General features: G+C 37.5%; 1 pseudogene; it reads right to left on the reverse strand.

Moving 5' to 3' along the window:
* Positions 1-13,309: 13,309 nt before the first annotated feature.
* On the reverse strand, positions 13,310-16,350 carry LOC114075140 (annotated as a pseudogene).
* Positions 16,351-23,814: the final 7,464 nt, after the last annotated feature.

A 23,814-nucleotide genomic window follows, 5' to 3' on the forward strand; every position in this document is an offset into this window, starting at 1 on the left:
AGTTTTGCTCTCGTGGTTCCATACTTAGTCATATTTCCCTAATGTTCTTCCTTATCCTGAACTGCACATGAACGGTCACCACCTACGGACCGTTGATGGCCATCGTAGGTCATCTTCTGCATTTTTTATCTGCCTTATGCGTTTTCAACCTGGACATCTGTCCTGTAAAACCAAACATAAACCCTGTTAAAAAACTACCATAAGGGATTTAGACACTCACAACGCTTAAGAAAAAATTATTGAAAGCATTGTGAAATCACGGTACATCAACACCCTCAACTTAAATTCGTTGTTTGTCCTCAAGCAATGTTGTATGACTCAAAACAACATTTGTACACAAGTATACACTTTAAGGCTCTAGCAATCACATGGAGATTAACCCTGACACTTTATTTGATTCAGCGCAAGATTCCTCTCTCAAGTTAGACAAGCTAACTCATGCAGATCACATCATGACACAAACTCACCATGCAACATACACATTTACTGTTTTTCCTTTCACCAATGTACCAACTTTCCGACAGCGCAACTAGTGCCCTCACTTCAAAAGAAATCATCATTTTCACACAGTGGTTATGAATTTGGGTACAAGGATCTTTGTTCAACACTCACGCTCAAGAAAAAGTTCAGATACAGTTGGTATTCTTTGCCATAGGCTTGCCCTTATTTTCACTGTCTAGGTTCACCATACTCGACTCTCGGATCACGGTAGGACTTTCTTGGCTTATAATGTAGGCTTAGGTTCAGGTGTGGTACTTTTGGGTACCTTTTTAATGACTTTTACCTCCTTTACATTACCTCTAAGATTTCTACCTTTTTTCATTGCCTCTTGACCCCCCATATTTTTCATATATTTTCTTCTTAGCCTTGCTCCATTTTTTGATGTGACTTTAACGTATTTTGCATATTTTTCTCTTAAAAGTTTCTTTTTCTTTTATTTTTCTTTTGTTGTTCAATCAATTGATTATTTCACAAAATCACATCTTTTGCTCACTTTAAGCTTTTCTTTTCAACATCCAACTCTTTTCATAACCATTTATGAGTCTTCACTCATAATAGTAACCCTCAACTCATGGCTTTTCCCTTAGATGAGGTACACAATAGTTGAAGGCGTGTCAGGGCCAAGATGAGGTCATTTAATGCATTAGCCACCCTCAACTTAGGCTTTTGGCCTAAGTCGAGGTGCACATGTCCAAGAAGGGACTGGGGCCAAACATTAGACCATCGGAAGGTGAACTGGTGACAAAAAAATCTTCTACAGATTCAACATATTTGGATCCAAAGGGACAATTGTTTCATTCGGTTAAACACATTAGGATAGATATTGACTATTCCGAACAAGGGCCTATGATCACTTCCTACCAGCTAGGTACCAACTGTTGAACTCTCAAATCTTCTCACATTCTCTTGGTGTTTTGTCCGCCATCATGCTTCGTGTTTCATGCTTTTATACTTGTACAAATTATGACATGTCGGTTCAACAGAAAATTATGTAGTCTCTTTGGGAAAAAAAACGTAGGCAATAAAACCATAAGATAGGATTGTGAGTTGGATTACTCAGACTTCACCCTACCACTTGCTTTCAATTTACTCCACCCCCAACAAAAAAAGTTACAATTGTCACCAATGAAGTAAAATCAAAATAATAGGGTGGTAGGTGAAGTATACCTTTGGTGCATAGTACGGAGAACTATCAATCTGTGGGTGGGTCCGGTTTCCTGGTACCCACTAGATCATCAACTAGGCTACTCTTAGTAGTGCCCACATCAACCGCTGTACCATCAGAAGTTCTCTTCTCACCGGTCGTTAGTAGCGAACTGGATGCCCCAACAGCCATCTCTCGTGCTCTCTGCTGATGGAGCTCCTCATCACCCAAGGAAGCTCTCCTATCTCGCTCTAGATCTTACCTCTCTCACTTTTTAGCACGGGCCTCATCACCGACCTCTGTGGTATGGATCGAGCGCTGCCTCTTGGAACGCACTCGCTCCACATATGGTGGCTGAATAGTGGGCCGAAACAAGACATCCAGAACCATGTCCTCTGCTAGCTCGATGGGGCACTCTTCGGCTCAATCCCCCTCATCACCAAGATGGAATCTACATCAGCACACAAACTAGCAACCACATCCTAATGGGTGGTTAAGTCTATGGTAGGAGCTGGTCATGCTAACACATACAACTCGAAGGCATCTAGGCGTTGGTAAATTACCTAAATTTTCTGCTCGGTCTGCTAGCCACACTCTTCTAAATTCGGTCCTCAGCCTTAGCAATGAATTTCTTAATCCAAGGCTGCATATAGTGGAGCAAGGTGGCCATCTTGGCCTCTAACTTTTGGACCTGAGATAGAGGGACTAGTGCTGCAGATTAGGGTATGGATCGGGATGAACTGGGGGCTCGACTGGAAAAATGGGTGGAATCAGTTGGGGTGGTGTCAGCAGGCTTTGAAGTAGCAACGCCAGGCCCTTAGGCTAACTCCGTAGTGTCCGCCAAATTCTTGGTCAATGGTGGCATCTGAATCCTGGGCCCTCTACGTGGCGCCGCGACCTTAGCTACAGAGTGTATCACAATGACAAATTGGCACCCCAACTTCCCTACATAGATGGAAAATCAGACAAGCCAAAGCGTAGGTGGTAGAGGTTTTGAAGGCCCTCTCATGGATCACCGATATAAGCACTCAGGCAAGGTCAATCTCTAGTCCCTCTACCAATGATGCTACGAACACTGTCCTATCCCATGTGACAAATTATCCGCTTGCGTGGGTGATAACCTATGCCGGACTAGTAGCTAGAGGAACTTTGCTGCAAAATTGAGGGTTGCTTTCTTGATTATCCCTCACGGGTCTATGACCTAATCTGCCCTCTCATCATTGGTCACCAAGTATTGGGCCAACCACTTCTTTGTCGCCTCTCAATGTGTAATAGTCCTCCCAAACTCACCACTTTGTACCACCTGCCACCTGTAGTCAAATTCAACAGTATTTCACGTCACCTGTGGAGGGACCTTATAGGAAACGGCGGGTGGTGGACTCTGATATATCAACCTAGCTTCCCCGGACTAGTGTATAGGTGAGAGGAGCCTGTTTGGCAGGTCTTTCCCCCCTGTCTAAGGACGCTCGGATATTAGTGGCGTAGAACGCATAGAACACCCTGACTATCTCCTCATTGTAGGAGCCCAAATCATAAGCCCTCTAGTCAAACTTGTGCAGGTTGAACAGTCTATGAACCTTTGGGACTGTGTGTAAACTTAGTGTGAGGACCCGACACTCTATTGCGACAAACAAAGTCACCACCCTTTTTTATTAAACATTTTTGCATCTATGTACACCTGGTATTGACCCTCGATGCCCCACCAGTTTGGTTCATCAGCATTATGTTTGAGTTCATTAGCGCGCGGTACGGGTGCAGACTCTGAGCTACTAGCCTCATCAGACGACGCTTGCTGGTTGTGGCCCTATAACCTAGTGGCTACCTTAGAATCGAAACCAAAGGCAGTGGCCTCCTTAGACACAAAATATTGGGCCGACCTTGAGGTGGAAACAGACTCGGACCCGGACGTTGAGTCCCCTTCTGATCTAGAACCAACCCCAGTTGGTGAGCTGGTCAGTGTGTTTTTCTCATCAAACTGATAGGAAGTGACTACGCCGGGAATCACCTTCCAGTGGTTTCCCCTTGTGACTCGTGCAGCCACAGTTGGGGTTACAGCACCCGGAGGGACGTAGGTTGGGTCTTGCTCATTGTCGGAGTCTACTATCATTCGATGAGACAGGGCAACCGACTTAGATTTGCCCTTTTTTGGTAGACGATATGCTGCTTGGGAGACATTTGTACCAGTAGAGTAGTTATCTCAACTCAGCATTTCTACACACTCGAAACACACAGGGCGACGAAAACTTGAGAAATAAACAACACAGTTATGTTCTACAGATTCAGATCGACGGGCACTATCGATGTTCCATCGTTCAATCGATGGTATGTCGATGGAGTCCGTCGTCAGACACTTAGAATATTCAAGATTATGATGAAAACCATACTTCTTTGGTAAAAACGACTGACCGTAGTCCACTTCTGTCGTCTATCACTTATATTATTTTAGGAAATAGTGAAAAACAGGTTATATGAAGGAAACAACGGACCTGCAGAATGGTCCACTGATTAATCAGCGTACCGTAGTCCATTTCCATCATTTTAGAATTAGGAACTTTGAAGGGTGATGCAGTCGACGGACCCCATCGAGGGCCCGTCGGTCAATAGACGGTCCGTAGACGGGGTCTCCTACTGTTGTCTTGAGACAGATTTCTGGCTTTTTTGCAAGGTCCTATTTCTGAAAACTTTTTACACAATGAACTTTAGACATGCAATTTTATCACCCGAAAGGCGAATTTGTCATTCCTAAGGTTTCATATTCAAACAATTTTTATTCCAATTCAGCCACTGTAAGAAGATCTAAGTCGGAATTGTCTAAAATACAGAGTTACCAACATTTTATATAGACTACAAGGCTACACAACCATATTCTATCATTTCGAGGGACGTAACTACACAATTTTTAGCATGCAATTTTAACAAATGTAGTCCCAAGTCAAGACCCACTTCAAAATTCCTAATTTCAACTATGAACGAGAATTCAAATTTTTTAGCGAAATCAAAATACCTTTCTTAGCAGTGGAGTTACTGTGTGCACTTGTGAACTTTCAAGGATTAGCGTACGCACCCGCACTCGATCACCGGCCAAAGAATAATTGAGGAAAAAGAGAATTTTAGGGAAGAGAGTGGTTGGGAATGGAAGGGTGTTGATTTGGGAGTGAAATGGGATTGGGAGAGGTTGAGTTTTGGTAAATTAGGAAGGAAATAAAGGAAGAAAAACAGTTATAGAAGGAAATTTTAAAAAAATGAAGGAGGGAATTGAATTAGAACCGTTATGACTGACTTTTATTATAACTGGCAGTGTCGGGTCGGGTCACTTGCACTTTAAACCAATGAAACCCCGTCGACGGTCCATCTATTGGGACCGTCAATTACTTCTAGACGTGGAAAATAAATAGGAAACATATCTAGGATCTATGAAAACCATCGACGATCCGTCGATGGAACGACAACCTGTCGATGGGGTTCGTAGACCTCTACACAAACCATTTTTGGCAGATTTTTGCTTTTGCTCCCTGCACATGTAACACCCATTAGGACATTCTTTTTGTATTTTTCTGGACACTTTTTAAACACGACCCTATACTAATGTCTAGCCAATAGTAGTACATATGCAAGAATTAAATAAGAACAAAAACAAGGAATGAAACAAAACTACAACTATTGCGACAAGGAAAACAACTCTTATCGTTGGCTATAGGATACACCTTGCATTATTCACAAGAAGTGTTTGATGTAAGATCGCGGCACGACGAAGGACCCTTGATTACTTAGACTTCATCAAGATGGTAGGCCTCTACCACTTCATAAACACTCTCCACATGTCTTAGGTAGATCTTTATCTTTTGCCCGTTGACCGTGAACTTTGTACTTTCCTTATTCTCTAACTCAACTGCTCCATGTGAAAATACTTTGTGGATGAGAAATGAACCTGTCTACTTGGACTTGAGTTTGCTCGGAAACAAGCGTACCCTAGAGTTGTATAGAAGTACCAAATCACTAACCACACATTCTCGCTTTTGAATCCTCTGTTGTGCTACTTCTTCATCTTTTCTGTGTAGATGGATGAACTTTCATAAGCATTTAGGTGAAACTCATCAAGCTCAGTCAACATATTTAGTCTTTGTTTTGTCGCTTTAGTTCAATCAAATTTCAACTTCTTCACAACCCACATCGCCCTGTGCTGTAGCTCTACCGGTAAATGACAGGCCTTCTTATATACAAGTTAGTATGGAGACATACCTATGGGAGTCTTGTATGCAGTGTGGTAGGCCCAAAGAGCATCATCAATCCTCCTTGACCAATCCTCTCTATTAGCATTCACCATTTTTGCCAGAATTTGCTTGATTTCACGGTTGGACACCTCAACTTGCCCGCTATTTTGTGGATGGCAAAGAGTGGCGACATTGTGGAGAACACCATATTTTTCCAATACCCCTTTGAACAATTTATTAGACAAGTGAGAACAACCATCACTAGTAATGGCCTTACGTTTTCCAAATCTGGAGAAGATGTTCGTTTTCAAGAACGTGGTGCCACTTTTCCTTCAGTGTTAGGAAGTGCATTTGCTTCTACCCATTCTAATACATAGTCGATCGACACAAGTATATACTTCATCTCATGAGAACTCAAAAACGGGACTATAAAGTCAATGCCCCATACATCAAATAGCTCAATCACCATTATAGGATTCATGGGGAGTTATTGCCTCTTCGAAATTCCTCCATCTCATTGGTTCCGATCACATGATTTGGCGAAATTACGAGCATCTTGGTGAATGGTTGGCTAATAGTACCCACAAAGTAAGATCTTATCTGCAGTCAGGATAACAATATGGTGCTCACCCACAAGCAAAGAATGACATACCTCCAAAACACTCAACATCTCAACCTCTGGTACACAACGACGATTATTTCCATCCTCACAACTCCGATATAAGTAAGGGTAATTCCAAAAGAAAGTTTTCACATAATGCATAAAATTTTTCCTCTGGTGGAAGGTCAAGTCTGATGACTATATCACTTGAAAGATAATTTGAAAAATCCGCGAACCATGGGATCAAATATGGAGAAGCGACCTTACATCTTCATCTGGAAATGCATCATTAATTTCTGATTTTTCTCCCAATTCTCGCATAGCTTGATCCTCCAACCTAGACAAATGATCGACAAATTGATTCCCAGTCCCCTTTTAATCTTTTACCTAAAAATAAATTATCACATCAATAGAACCCATCTGGTCAACCTTGGCTTCACATATTTCTTCAAAATCAAGTACCTCAAGGCCGAATGGTCGGTATGCATTATGAACATCGTGCGAAGCAAATAAGAGATAAATATTTTGAATTCCAACATTACTGTAAGAAGTTCTTGTTGAGTTACCTTGTAATTCATTTGAGCTTCATTTACGGTTTTACTGGCATAGTAGATAGGGTGAATGATTTTATTCCTTCTCTATCCCAAAACCACACCATGTGCCACCCCACTTGCATCACCATCACCTCAAATGGATCAGCCCAATTTGGTTTAATAATAATGGGTGCAGATACCAACTTCTCCTTCAACTCTCCAAACGGCTTCAACCAGGATTCATCGAAACATAACTTACATTCCTTTTCTAGCAGTTTGCACAAAGGATGTGCAATTTTCGAAAATCTTTAATGAACCTCCTATAAAAACCAACATGCACAAGGAAACTTCTCACTCCCTTAATAAATATGGGTGGAGGAAGCTGTTTAATTACTTCCACTTTAGCTCGATCAATCTCTATCGCCTTTTCAGAGATGTGATGGCCCAACACAATGCCTTTTTTTCACCATAAAGTGACAATTCTCCCAATTTAGCACCAAATTACAATGTTCACACCTCTTGAGCACCTCGGCTAAATTACTCAAACATTGATCGAAAGAATATCCCCTTACCAAAAAATCATCCTTGAACACCTCAGTCATGTCCTACGCAATATCATAGAATATCAACATCATAAAACATTGGAAGGTCTCCAGTGCATTACATAACCCAAACGATATCCTTTTGAATGCAAAAGTCCCATAGGAGCAAGTGAATGTGGTTTTTTCTTGGTCTTCTAGAGCGATAGAGATCTAATTATAGCCCGAATAGCCATCAAGAAAGCAATACTTACCCTTTTGTTGTGATTCTGTGTAGCATCTAATCCATAAAAAACATGGGGAAATGGTCCTTTTCTTTCCACGCATTCAACTTTCGATAGTCCATGCAAACTCTCCATTCGGGCACTGGCCGCATTAGGACAACTTCGTTCCTCTCTTTAGGCACCACTATCATCCCACCCTTTTTAGGTACACATTGAACACTACACACACAACTACTGTCCATAATAGGATAAATGATTCCGACATCCAACGACTTGATGATCTCTTTTTTCACTACCTCTTGCATAGGTGGATTCAAACTTCATTGGTGCTCAATACATGGTTTATGTTAGGGAATGAGTTGGATCATATGGGAACAAATGCCGGGAGGAATCCGAATAATGTCTGCAATAGTCCAACCAATGTCTCTTTTGAACCTCTTCAATACTGCCACTAAGCACTCTACTTGTGTCCCATTGAAATCCGCCGCAATTATTACCAACAAAGTGTCATCTCTACCCAAGAAGAAATACCTCAGATGAGGTGGTAGAGTCTTAAGATCTAATTTTAGGAGCTCCTTAATAGATGGTATCTCGGGCAAAAATTAGTGATGCTTCATATCCAACTCCAATTTCTTTGCCTTTTACTGATATTCTTTTCGTTTAAGCGCAGCCACCAAAAACCCATACTCTTAAATACCATCACTGTCAAAATTCATGATCACTACCGCTAGTGCCTCGATACCCAGTCGCTCTTAAATTTTCACCTCAGATATACTCTCAACCATATAGGATATATCAGATACCGTTTGGATACCAGCACTCTGCTTCATGGACCTACATACTTTAAAAGTCGCTTCTTCATTGTTCAACCTAACTTCATCCGTCCTTTTTCCATATCAACCAGTGCACATTCGATGGAAAGAAATGGCCTCTTTAGAATGATGGACACCATAAAATCAACCTCACAATAAAGAATCACAAAATCAGCCTGAAATATAAATTACTCCACTTTCACAAACATATCATGGAGTATACCAATGGGCCTCATCACTGTTCGATTGGCCATCAATAACCGCATCGTAGTAGGCTTTGGGTTACTCAGGTCTAACTTCTTATAAATGGACAGAAGCATGAGGTTTATGCTAGCACCAAGATCACATAGTGCCTTAACAAAGTAAAACAATCTTATTGTACATGGAATAGTAAAAGCGCTAGGATTTTCCTTCTTCTGCATAAGAAATCTTGTAGAAATAGCACTACAATGTTGCATTCTGTCATCATCCTCGAAACTTACCAATCTCTTCTTTGTCACCATATCCTTCATAAACTTAGCATAACCGAGAATTTTTTTCAAAGCTTCTATCGAAGGAACATTGATGGAAAGTTGCTTCAACATAGTGATAAATCGTCGGCATTTACCATATTTAATCTTCTCACAAATCTCTGATGGGAATTGTCTTGGAGGTATAGGAATGGGCACCACCTTCTGAGAAATCTCTGCTTCTTTCACTATGTTGTTCACCAACTCTCCACTATATTCTACTACCTCTTTGTCTCTTCTCATATCAGCTTCTACTACAGACCACATAGGTGGATCAATGGTATGTTTCTTCCTCGAGTAGTGACTGTTATGCAATGCCCTTTATTTTTAGGATTGGGGTAGTGTTGCTAGGAAGAGTGCCAGGGTGGCGAGGGTTTACAGTAGTAGACAACTGAGTCATCTGTAACTCAAGGTGCTTAATCGAGACTGCATGTGCATCCATCTTTTGTCCAATGTTAGCTACTCACCTATTATCTCCTTGACAATCTCATCACTAACATTAAACTTCCTCATACTCTTATTTAGCATATCCTCAACTCTTGCCTTACTACCTCCACCATCCCTAGGAGCAACTTCCCGATTTTGAGGGGGAATATAGGGCCCACCCCTATCATTCCTGTTATCATAGTTATTCCGGTTGAAGTTTTTATCGAGGCAGTAGTTCCCATCTTGGACATATTGACCCTCTAAGTTGTAATTACCATAGTTCCAACCTTGGTTTCCTCGATTTTGGCACCAATTCTCCTAATTGTAGCCTTGGAAATTTGGTCGGAAACCCCTCGTCTAATCATTTATTGGGTAGGCATCTCTTCATTATAGTACTCATCTGCCAGTGGTGGTGGTATAGTCAAATAATTCATCACATTAACCTTATCTGCACCTCCGCTCACAGGTTTAAAAACTAACCCTAGCTCAGTTCTCATATGTGCAAAATTTTCGCGTATCTCATCTATTGCTGGGTTGCTTGTAGCGTGTACCGCAGAGGTGTTTCTCCTAGTGTCTGAATTTTTAGTGCTCCAACCCTTGTTGTAGCGAGATATCTTCTCCAAATTCTCTGCAGTCTTCGCATATGTGCATTCCCCATAAGATCCACCTGCAATAGTATCTAACAATGCCTTGTTTTTATCGTCTTAACATCTGTAGAAGTACTCTTTCAGTGACTCATCATCAATGCGGTGGTTTGGGACACCTCCCACGAAGGTTGTATATCTATCCCAAGAGCTACTCACCGACTCTCCCGGTAGTGCTACAAAGTTATTCATTTTATATTTGTGGTTAAAATTCGTAGACACTGGGTAGTACTTTTCCAAGAACATCTCTAAACCGATCGCAAGTATGAATGGAGTTTTAGGGAAGCTCAGTGAACCATATGGCGACATCTCCTGTCAATGATAGAGGAAACACTCACAACCCAATGACATTCATATCCAAGTCCGGTCTACCCATAAAACTCTTGCACAGAGACCTCAATTTTGCTATAGGAGCATGTGGGTCCTCTGATGGCAGTCATGCAAATACGACCCTTGCGGTGAGCTTCTGCATCAGGCTGCTCGTCACTACGAATATATACCATGGGGTAGAAAAGATAGGACAAGAAGTCCATCAAAATCTGTGATGTTCATGTTGCCCCTATAATAATCATATGTTCGAGGGGTTGCAAGTTGCATCCTCAAAGCATTATCTAATTGATTCTCAACACGAAATTCATTGTGTACTTCAACCGGTAAAAGAGGCTAATGGAATTCCCCATCACCTTGATTTTTTGGGTTCTTTTGGTTTTCCATCCTTCACAATGTGTGGTTCAGTTCGGGATTGAATGGAATGAGTGGTTCTCTTCGGCTCCTTGTACTTGGCATACACTAGAGCTAGACCTAAAAGAAACAAAAACAAAAAGAAAAGATAAAATCAGGATATCGTTGATTAAATTTCAATAATGTAAGTGAAGTTAATCAAAAATCTAGATTCCCCGGAACGGCGCCAAAATTTGATATGCTCGAATTACATCTCTCTAAAGAAGTATAATAGATCGTAAGAAAGTAAAGAACCCAACAAGTAGGTTTGGGTCGATCCGCAAGGAAAATGATTTAGACTTAACTTCAAGCCACTATTACGTATATTTAGCGAATGTCTTTCCGGAATGAAGTAATTAAAGGAGGGTTTTATGAAACAAGTTCCTTAAACAATCTAAGTTAACAAGTAAGCAAAAGTAAATATTGAGTTTTTATCAATTTCTGAGACTAACTAGGGTATATATGTTCCCCACATGTTCATAACATCGTATTCCTACCAATAACAATTCTTTACTAGTGTTTTGCATGTAAAGGGGTAAGTTATGTATCTCTATATCCTTGGTCCGGCATCTATAGAATTGCACCCCGTACCTTGGTCCGGATACATGTGTATAAGTTACTAACCCTTACCCTTCCCTCATATTAGACATCATAATCGATGTATGACTCAGTTATTACTTTGCACCAATCGACACTAGCCTATTAGATAGTATCCCACTAAATCAATGTTGATATTTCTTTTCTTATTAACTACCTCCTTTGTCCGGCAAGTAGAAACAAGGCGAACTCTAACGTTGACCACCGTTTAAAAGACTTCTAAACGAAAGAATTATCAATACATGCAAAAACAATATTTGAGAATAGCTTGGTTTTTAGGATTACTTCGTTAAATACCCATGGTTTTCTCAACCCTAGTTGTGGATTTAGTTACCCATGCAAGCAAGATCACAATTCATAATATTGAATAAAGAATTCCTAAACTTACTTAACATTAAGAAGAAACCTAGAAAATCAACTTGAAATTGCAAGATCATCTGAAAAGCCAAATATGAGAATAGATTAATCGCCCAAAGTTTGCAAGCAACAATCTCCAACACAAATTAGAACAATCAAAAGAGTAGTTAACCCCCCAAACGAGGTTTTAATCCCCTATTTGTAGAAAATATTGTCCTATAGAAAAGGAATTGAAATAAGGAAAGTTTTGTCCATAAACGCGCCTTCAATTGATGACCCCACTGACAGACCGTTGATGGATGATGGTCCGTCGTCTGCTTCCGTTAGTCCATACTTGGAATAATTTTTCTTCAGCGGATAGCACCTTCTGTGAATCAAACAACGGACCAGCAGTATGGTCCGTCAATCCATCTACACCCCGTTGATGCTCCTCCGTTGATCCACACTTAGAATATTGAAGAAGTCAAGTACTGAAACCTCTCTGAACCAATCGATGGAGCCGTTTAGTCTTTTGCTCTTGTGGTTCCATACTTAGTCAGATTTCTCTGATCTTCTCCATCAGCCTGAACTGCACTTCGACAGTCACCACCTAAGGATCCTCGATGGCCTTCGTAGGTCATCTTCTATATTTTATTCACCTGCCTTATACGTTTTAAACCTGGACATCTTTCCTGTAAAACCAAACATAAACCTTGTTAAAAATGCTATAAAAAGGGTTTAACACACACACAACTCTTAAGAAAAATGCATTAAAAGCACCATGAAACAACGGTGTGCGCAGCGTTTCTGGATTTCAATTTCATAACTAATGTGTAATGAGCAAGAGATAAATAAATTGATAGACTTGAACATTTGATCTGACAAAGGAATCTGTACTCATGATCATGTGTTTTAGAAGCACTTCCCCACAATATCTAAGAAACTAAGAAACATCTTCTTGCCATGGTAAAATGGAAGAGTTGTATGATTGAAACATGCACTAGAAAGATTAATCACCTATTCAGGTCAAGAACAAAATGCATGAATGGTTTACCTTCTTTTGACACCACATTGTGCGTACTTGCATACTCCCCCCGAGCTTGTAATTTGCTATTTCAGATGTTGACAAGTTCAATTTTCACATTTGTCCTCAAGGGAGATACATCAAGTCATGTGAGTAAGTAATATCATAAGAAAACCTCACCATCCTAAGAAATTTTATAACATTACCTTCCATAAGAAAATACACCATTATGGGTTGATTATTGATCACATTGATGGAATGACGCATGACTGTCGTGGAATCTCCGGCCAGATAGGTTCTGTAGAATGATGTAGTCTTCTTAAACCTCTAGTTTATGCATGATGGAAAATGACCTTTAATTAATTGGACAAACTTCCTGTCATCATTGATTATTAACACAAACAAGCACAAAAGACAAATTACCTGGCATGAATGACACATCATGAATTGTCTTAATATTATTATTTCCTGCTGCATTTCTTGAAGACTCACTCACGGCAAAGAACTTCTTTCCATGGTAAAATGGAAGAGTTGTATGACTTCTTCCTTGTGAGAGTTCTCTGTTTTATCTCGATTTCAAGCATCAATTCATTTATGAGAGTCCCCATCCACCCTAGAGGAGTACATAGCTCATGGTACCAAATAATTCTTGAGAGTTTCTTATCTACAATCATTAATTCCAAAGTATAAACACTTGTCATCTGGTAAACAATGAAAAAAAATAGACCGGATTAATAGTTTTATACCTATCCTAATGGATACTACGAACTAAATCTCAGAAGAGCGTTACCTTCAAAAACTTTTGATATCCATTTGGAATCCCATAGGTTTTAGTAACAGTTTCTAAAAAAAAAGGGTAGAAATAAAGCTCAAAGTCTCTCCTTTAAAGCCAAAGCTTGCTGGAAAAGCATGCATACCATCTAAATGGCAGTATTTTGATGTCACTAATTTAAAGACAGCATATGAAAAAATAGTTGATTGAAATTGCCTGGAAAATGGGAATTATGATAGAAGATGAAAGAAATGGGCCTATATGTTGTCTCCATAAGCTGGGCCAATAATACCTAAGCAAAAATATATATGTTCCAGCTCAACATCACCCAGAATAAGTAATCAAAATATCTCATTACATATAAAAGTGGTCAACAAAAAAATATTTCATCCCCCGTCCCCCCTTTTTCTTTTGGAGAAGCAGTACAGGTATATAAAGTATTTTATTGCAAATGAAGAACCAGGAAAGCAATCTTCATGAACGCAATACAATAAAGTAAAACCAAAGTGTAAGAATCAAAATTTTATGGTGTACAATAAAGTAAAACCATACATGTTTGTCCATTTACAAATAAAACTGTAAACAATAAATAAAACAACATCTGTGAAGGGTACTAATGAACTCAAACCATCAAACAACCTATTAGTTGAGTAATGTATGCAACCCTATCGACTGCAACAGCGATTCAATTATGAACATCATAGATGTCTGGCAAAAGAAATTATGCACATCAAATGCATTGGATCAATGCCAAAGAAACTAACACTTACCATTATCATTTACCTTAATATAGAAGGTCGCAATTCTTATTGCAATATTACCTAATAGAAACTGGTTTAAGTTCAAATTAGGAGTACTTATAAGAATAGCAAGCGTATGTTGTCGTATTCAGAAGTAGCAAACGAATAAACATAAGAAGTCATTGAAAAGCCTCACCGATCACTGGCTTTTATGTACCTACTCTAAGTGATTAAAATTGCATTAAAGAATGACTTGACATATTTCTCAGCAGCCCACCTCTATTGATCCTCAAAGCATTAATAAAATCAGAAAACATATAATTCCCCGTTCTCTTACTTGACACAATTTTCAAGTTTTAAGGAACAATCAAAATTAAAAAGTCTAGACAAAAAGAAAATGACTACTGAGGGTTAATATGAAAGTCTGTCCCATCGAGTGTCTTCGTTCAAAATAATACAAATCACAATTTCTTATAATTAAACTACTTATTTTTTTAAGCATTGTGTTAGTGGGGCCTTCAACAAGAAAAACTCCACATCTTCCCATTCAATGGCTTCATAATTATAATAAAACCAATAACAACACTACGAATATCTATCATGACTTCATATTTAAATTATATAAAAGGCTTACCTCCATGCACTGATCATGTTCATCTTTGACAAGGAAAGAAAGACCATCATCTTCAAATTGATGCACCATATAAAGATTCACCTACATAGCACAGGATAAGTTCGTATCATGCATCCGCTACGAAAGGCATCACATCTTATGGTCCACATATAATTATTAAGCCAGTCCACCTAAATGTGCAATAGTCACATCACAATTCAAAATATAATGAAAAAACAGTGTGAACCTCATATCTAAGAAAGTGCCTCTCATCTACAAATCTCAAGTTGCCACATCTGAGAAACGATGTAGTTTAGCCACTTGGTAATATCAATAGGATAGGTCCTCCAAAATGGCTACATATTAAGATACGACCAATGTAGTGAGGTTGGAGGAATGGAAGTACTTATAGTTTTGCAGATTTAGAATCTTTGACTTGAAAATATGTTCTTTTTGATCCAAGACACATTGTACACCCATATGCGCTTTCGAACCCTGTGAACTTGGTCGACAAATTAATATAGCTGCTGCTAAAATGAGACCTCAAACACATGAAGATCATGAGGGGAATTCATGATGAAGGTGGAATATTAGAACTTAAATCCCGGAATGAAAATTACCCAAAGATTGTGAGTGTTGGGATCAAACTCTCAGTTTTTCGCATCTTGCAACCCAAGAATGGAACTAACATATTCGATAACAACAATTTGCATGCCTAGACATATGACCAAGTAAGGAATTGTTTTCACGGACCTTTCAATATCAACAATATAGATGGAGACAATGGGATGCACAAGGGTGGTTCTTAGGTAAGACTCTTGTAGAGAATGCAAGATCTTTTTTGTACTTCCAAGACTATATATGAAAATCAAAAGATCCAGAAGGACAGAATACAACTTTGAAAGTATAAAGTATATATAAATCAATGTATTTTATTTTTTTCAATTTTGAGAAAACTAGAAGTGCTTGGATTGAATTTTCTTCGTTCGAATGGATTATACGGAATTACCTGCTGCACCAGCATTTGGTCTACGATCTTCAGTTACTAAGTACAAACACTTGCCGTCCGGTATACAATGGAAAGATTAAAGTCCAAGTCAATAGCTTTACACCTATTCCTATGGATGATATGAACTAAAACCCATAGGAATTTTACCTGTAAAACCTCCAACATCGATTTGGCTTCCAGTGAGTTTTAGTGACATTTTCCAACAAAGAAATGCCAGAAATAGAGCTTAGAGGCTCTCCTTTAAACCAAAACTTACTGGGAAAGTATGCAGTTCATCTTAATGATTGTATTTTTATGTAGCTGGTGTAAAGTAAGCATTGGAAACCATGATAAAATGACCGGACAAAAAAGAAGCATAAAAGTAGAAACAATTACATAGGAGATCCGTATGCCATAGCAGCAAATATCTGGTGAAAAGTTTGTTTAATTTCAAAGTACGAGTACACAACTTATAAATAAACAAATATAGAAGAACAATCAAGTAATTCTCATGGAGAAAAGGAATAAGAGTTTTGATACTCTTATTAGAATATTCCTTTGGGAAAAAAAATTATAATTCTAGAATGGAGCATAAACCTAAAGAAGAGAGCCAACAGTATCAATTTTCATATATAGCATATACCCTCGTCATCAAAAGAAGTTAACAAAGGAACATAAAGAATTCATCAAAGTGCTCAGTGGTCCCTGCCTTTTGAGAAAGCCAACAAAACATTGACAAAATCATAAAAGATGAACCATATATTCTTTATTTTCTTACATTACACAAACCTATATGAAAGTCTGTCCAATTGAGTATCTTCATTCAAATTACTACAAATCACAAAGTCGTATAATTAAATTTCTTAATTTTTGTTTTAAGTTGTGCCAGTGGAGAGTTCAAGAACAACTCCACAACATTCCCTTCAACTCTTGAACATCCTTAACATACACGGCGAGAATAACAACCTAATTTATTGAAATTCCTTGATATTTGCAATGTCTGTATGTTCATGAAAACTAAAATTTCTTTAATTTTTTCTAAGAAAACAAATGTAACTCTATAAAACAACAAGTTCTTGACTTATCTTGAAAAGGATGCATGCGAGAAATTCAAGAAAACCTTACAACATCAAGCTCTTTGAGTTCCTCTTTTTAATGGATGAAAGAACCAGCTAGATCGGTGGCATAACTTATACCGGGTGTTTAGGGTTTTGATCGGAGATCACTCCGATGGCGTACTCGTGATGGTATCGTAAGAAAATTTCAGTTGAGTGGGTGGTCTTTCTTTTATAGCTTTCCAAAATGCGTACACGCGGAAATAAAATAATACAATATGTATTTATTTACTATACAAGTTAATACTCTCAAAATAGTAATTTTTTGCAGATTTATAATTTGAAATTTTATATTATCCTATATAGCTTAAATTTTAACTTCTCCAATTTATGGTTCAAAATTTAAATCATTAGTTATAAAATTAATACTCAATATTTTATACTTTTAAAATTCCAAAATATTAATATTATTTTTATTTAACTGAAACTAGTCAAATAACTTGCACTTCACACAACAACTAAGTTACATAGTTTTCATATACATGAGTAGTATCACCATTTTGAAATGTGAATATATTTTTTTAATCCTTCAAAATACACCACAAAGTAAATGCTACCAGATTTTACAATTGTACAATAGTTATCTGACATTAATATCAAAAAGAAATCACTTGATACATAATTTTTTTTGTAAATTTTTATTCTAATATCTATTTCTTTAACGGGTACAATTTATTCTCATTTTAACTTTTTGATCAATTTTTTTTTCGTGTGTGCTTTTTGTTTTGTTAATACTTTTATTTACTTAAAACGAAAATCTTTCCGAAACAGATTTGTTATCTCAAATAGATATTGATAAAAATAATAAGCATTCTACCTTTAAACCCCGAGTTAATTGATTTTAATGGATATATTGCTATTGTAATTGGATGAATTATTTTTTAGTGCAAATTTTAGTGTGCAAAAAAAAGATCTTACTAATGATACTTTAGACCCACCTAGTTGTTCAATTTATTAATAACAAAAACAAACTAGCTTAATCTTGTTTCATTCTAACCCTAAACTCTATTTTGGAGTTGAAAAGTAGTGATGACAAGGTGATGAGATACAAAAGATCACAAAGCAATTGGCACAAACACAACTCAAGAAAGGATTAGGTATTTAGTCGATTCCTATGGTATAAAATTCAATAATCCACAGCCAATGTTTACACCAAATCAATACATCCATGTCATGTGTTTAAATTTATAATCAATTTCATTTCATTAAATAACGTAATAATGAAAATTGCATTGAATTTCTGTAAACACCCGATGGGATAAGTTTTTTTTTTATAGGACCAATTTTAGTAGCCAAACATAAAATTGAAATTACATTATTTATTGAACTCCGTGGCATGATATCAGACAAAGCTGCAACACCATTACCTAATGGGAAATCAAAATCAGTCTATAGCTTATCAGATGCAACGTTTGACTAACTTCACTCTTTCAAGCACAAGACATGGAACAATCCGCATAAGCTAAATAAAAAAAAATATTCAACTCGTGAAGCTTTTCAATAAGACCAAAGGAAATTGCTCCAAGAATATATATCTCAACATTTTTTTAAAAAGGGAGTAAATTTGCAATACACTTGGGTGACACTGCAAAACATCATCAGCTACCATTATTGACAGCAAGTGAGTCTTCGCCACAAGAAAAAACCTGGTACAGAGGGAGTTCAAATAGTTACAATTTGTATATGATAATATCAACACACAGTTAACAAAATTGAAGTCTCCAAGACTATAAAAGAAATAGTAGTTTTGGGAAGATTAAAAAAAATGCTACTTGTTTTCGTTATGTTGGGGTGCCACAACAGCTAACACGTTAACCAATCAAATAGTAAACCAGGGGATCAACTGCAAGGAAAGGTGCCGCTGTAAATGCACATAAGCTTCATTTTATGGAAATTCAGAAAGTTATCTCATTAATTGGCCTAACAAAAAATCAGATACACAATTAGCATAGATATATTGCTAGCCATATAGAGTAATAAAACAACCCTCCTATTAATCTCCAGCATCCTTTGTATCTCACAATGACTCGGATCTTAGACAAATGCAATAAATCCAGAGTAATAATTCAGCATCAGATGCATTGCATTTATTTCTATTTTTCAATTATTTGAAGACTTAAGGATATGTCAACACTTTGTATAACTCAGTTCCAGACATGAGAGTTGTAAAATTATTTCTGTTAGGGTTGCTTCATTATTTTTAACATTTCTAGTTTGGGTAAAGTCATTTAATTGTTCATGATAAAAGCTAATCAATCCTGTAGAGAAGATATTTAGCTCAGCAAAATCCCGACATCGAGGTGCTTGCAAGCTGGCCCCACCACCACTAATATCAGCCAAAAAAAGAAACTGAACTGACCATCTTGAGCTCAGGCTTGATTAGACTAAACCTTGAGCTCATCTCTCAATGTACAAAGTTAATTGAACCTAGTAAGGATTGGCTTAGTTCATTTACACAACTAAAGGACAGTAGATTTTATGGCTTGGAGGACTAGAACCACTCACACACATACTGTGAATGTTCCTAGTGTATAGCATTGTTTGCCTCAAACTAAGAACACCACCAAGCATAGATTCTAGACATACTTTCGGCTGGTTTGTTCTTTTTTCATCATTTCCTATAGAATAAAAATAGCGTGGCAATTTCTTAGACAAGTTATACAAATCAAATAACACCACAATCCATCACAAAGACCCTATCACAGTTCTCATAAGCTCAGTATCTCAAACCAATTGCAATTTATAACTCATAAGTACCTTAAAGATCTCAATGGCTACTTTAATCTAGATGCGTACAACAGAAGTTAAAGGAAATAACTATATTCACATAGTTACATAGACAAAGTGATCAAGATGCAACCATTTTTTGAAGTATGAAAATTCTAGATATGTACCCTGTTAGCATGAAACTGAATTTTTACCATTTATTAGTTTTTACGTTACTGTAGCTAACATCTGCTTGTTTTCTTAACTCTGAATTTTCTTGATATCAGCAATGAAACGCCTCATTTCATCAAAAAAGATTTTGGCAAACAAGCACTTAAAATCTGTTTGTTATTAGTTTTTTCGTTACTGTAGTTAATGACGCCTCATTTTCTGTCACTATTTATTATGAATACAAACAAGCACTCAGGACAAATTACGTGGAATGAGTGGCACATCATGAACAGTCACAATATTTGTTATTTACTGCTGCCTTTCTTGAAGACTCATATGTGGAAAAGAACTTCTCCGTCTTTGGTAAAATGGATGAGCTGAATGACTTCTTCTGATCTTCTTCATCCTATAAGCTCATCTGTTTTACCTCGATTTCCAGTATCAATCCATTTACCCGAGTCAATCCACCCTAGAGGAGACTAGAGCTCCTGGTGTCAAATAATTATTAAGGCAATCTTCATCATGAGAATATAAAAGTGACAATTTATCTCTGTCATAATAGAATACAGAAGGACCTGAACTATAAACATCCCACGCATCAAGTGCCCCTATACTGCCCCATATCCTCTTTAGAACAGGCATACAAATCAAGATCAAATTTTGCAGGATTTTTGAACAAGCAGTCGTCTTTTCTCATATTATTTATGGCAGGAGAAAAGAAAATATGTTCCATGTTACTAAAATTATACATGATATCAACTTAATGTTTAACAGAAGTTTCAATCCCAGTTTTACCAATGTAAGGATTAACATCTTGAAACCAGGTCCTGAAATCTGGTGACAGAAGAGACACGGTTCTGGACTTAAATATGGTAGGCCAGAACCATACTTTTCAACATTAAGCTTAAAGAAGTCCATAATATGATCATATTCTTTTGGAATGTCCTTGGTTAATGCAGACTTTTCTGAATCTATTTTTACCTCTCCGATGCCTTGCTCTGAGTTTTGCACCCGCAGAACCTCTCAAATATATTTCCTTGCCTCTAAGAGACCTATGATTTGAGACCTGATTAACATCCTCAGCTACATCAAATTGAATCTATAATTATACTATACGTGATCTTGTTTTGTTATGTATTTACTTTTTCAAACTTAATATTTTCATAACTATCAAAAGATGATCCATCATGTATCAGGTTTTGGTGCAAACAACCACTCTGCATAAAAGGTTTCCTTTTCTCATGCATCTCATTTGAACTGTTATAAAGTTCAAGAGACTCCTTAAATGAGGCATTCTCTGTTGATCTGCCAGCTTCCTCTCATCCGGAACCTAACAGGCCGTCTGATTTGTAACTGGAGTTAGCTACCTGAAGCACTGAATTTGTTATCCAGAAAATCATCCTCCTTGGGTAAAACATTAGATGAATGGGGGTGCGCAACGTTTCTGGATTTCCAGTTCACACCAACCGAGCAATGAGCAAGAGAGAAATCAATTGACAGACTTCAATGTTTGATCTGACAGAGGAATCTGGACTCAGGATCATGCTTTTCAGAAGCACTTTCCCACTGATTAATCTGTGAAGATCGAATCTCACTTCAGACAGTGCACTCTTTAGTCAGTTTCTTTGGCTGCTGGAATGAAGTTCAAGTGTCAACTCTAGGTCCTGCACCTCTTTTTCCCAATCTTATAATTCACAGGTATATCTGAAAAGTGGAGCAGGCAATGGGATATCAATAGATGAAGAGGATACTTGAACATCTATATTCTTATCTAGGTATTCCAAACTAGCTTAAGAGAAAAGAAAGTCACAGAACTAACAGGCAGTCTGACTTATAAATGGAGCTAGCGGACGAACTGAATTTGTTATACATGCAATTATTCTCCGTAGGTAAAACATTAGATGAAAGGAGTGTGCAGAGTTTCTGGATTTCCAGTGCACGCCGACTGTGTGATGAGCAAGAGGCATTCATTTGAGTATTGACTGACTTGAACTTTTGATCTGACGGAGGAATCTGGACACAGGATCATGCTTTTCAGAAGCACTCCCCCCCAGAATAATATGTGAAGATCGGATTGCACTCCTGACAGTGTGTATTACCTCGAAACTAGAAAGAACTATAAAAGAGTTTAAAATTTGAAAATACTTATTTTTTGAAAGAATAAGACAATCAGGAATATTTATTTAAGTTAGAAAAGTGAGTTTCGGTCATTTTCAAATATCCATAACTCCTAGATCATGATGAGTTAGTAGTAGCTCAAAATATAGTTCTAAAGACCTCAGAATAATCTTTCCAACACCACCGATTTTTCGAGATTTCGATATAGTATGAGTGACTTATGCCTTTCTGAAGTTGGGTTGTTGGATTGAGGAAAGTCCCAATCCGGATTTAGGAAAGGGAAAACTAGTCTTTTCACCAATTAATTTCCTATTTCATTTTAGGAGTTTATTGGGGTAAAAAGAAATCTTAGATCAGTTTGGCAAAGTCAGAATTACGCTTAGGGCTTGGAGAAGAGAGAAGAAGAAAGAAAGAGAGAGAAGTCAAGAATTCGCCAACAACGTCAAGCTTTGCGAGTGGAATTCGTCGGGGGTTATCTTTATCAAAGTATGTGAGTCTTTCATAACTCTGGGTTCGTTCACGCACGTTCCAAGATGCTTGATTCAGAGTGATTTATTTCCTAAAAGATTGGATTTTTGAATGTTGTTCTTGAATTGTTTTCGTTCTTCAACTTTATTTGAGATTTAGGAGTTCTATGATGATCTAAGTGTTATTCTTGAATTCATTGGGTTAGATTTCTTGTATATATGATGTGGATATCTGAAATATAAGTGAATTTGAGAAAATAAATCGAAAAAGAACAATCTAGGGTCAGAAAACGAGTTGAGAAATTCGTCAAGCGTCACCTGGGCAAAGCCAGGCACGGCGCACTCCATCTATTCTACAGGGCCTGAGGCGAACTTGAAGCCTGGCGCCTGAGCGCGCCGGAATAGGCGTTTTTTGCCCAATTTTCATAATTCAATTTGATTAGGCTTTTCTAAAGTATTTTAACACACTAATGATTTTAACGTCATATAGAAATCATCCCGAAACATGAATTACAACCTTGAATCCATAACTTCAAATTCAAGGAATGTTTAGAGTGAAGTCTAGAAAGTTCCTAGAGTCCTTTCAAGAAGTCCTTTACAAATACTTTAATCTTGTTTTAAGACTTAAAAAGATAATGCTGAGTAACGAGTAAAAATAAGAAAAAGAAATTCATTTCAAAGTTTCATAAGTCTTTTAAAAACGTTTTAAATATCGTTTTAAGACTTAAGTTTGAGTTCAGCTCAAAACAAAGTGAAGTATATCTTCAAAGCAGTATTTGGGGACTAAGTATTCCTAAAGGACTATATGATGTTTTCACATTTAGAAAGAAGGGAAATGCAGATATCCAAAGAGCCTTCGGGCGAAGGTTTCAGAAAACACAAAATAGCTGTTAAATGAAGCAAGCAGGGAAACTGAGATTTCCAAGATAGCGGTTGAGCTACGCTTTTGAGCACTAATATCAAATGATAGAATAAGTATTTTTTAAAACATAAGATCCAGTATATTTTGGGAGTGCTATTAAGCACCAATATGGGAGAGAGTTCAGACAACTCACAGACCCCATAAACGATGTAGCCACCATGGTAAAAAAGAGTGTCATACTTTTTCGATGAACTCTTTTCATAGTAGACTAGTGGATCCATTAGACAGTTCAAGTCTTACACCTTGGATAGGTATAAGATGCGTTGGCAACATAAGGTAGATCGCTGTATCATCACTATAACTCTTAAGTGATAGTTGTCTGTTAGATAAATTCCCATAAGAAATTAAATGTATTTTATATACATCAATTTATTTGTATTT

The sequence above is a fragment of the Solanum pennellii genome, chromosome 1 (genome assembly GCF_001406875.1).
Source record: "Solanum pennellii chromosome 1, SPENNV200".
Taxonomy (NCBI): domain Eukaryota; kingdom Viridiplantae; phylum Streptophyta; class Magnoliopsida; order Solanales; family Solanaceae; genus Solanum; species Solanum pennellii.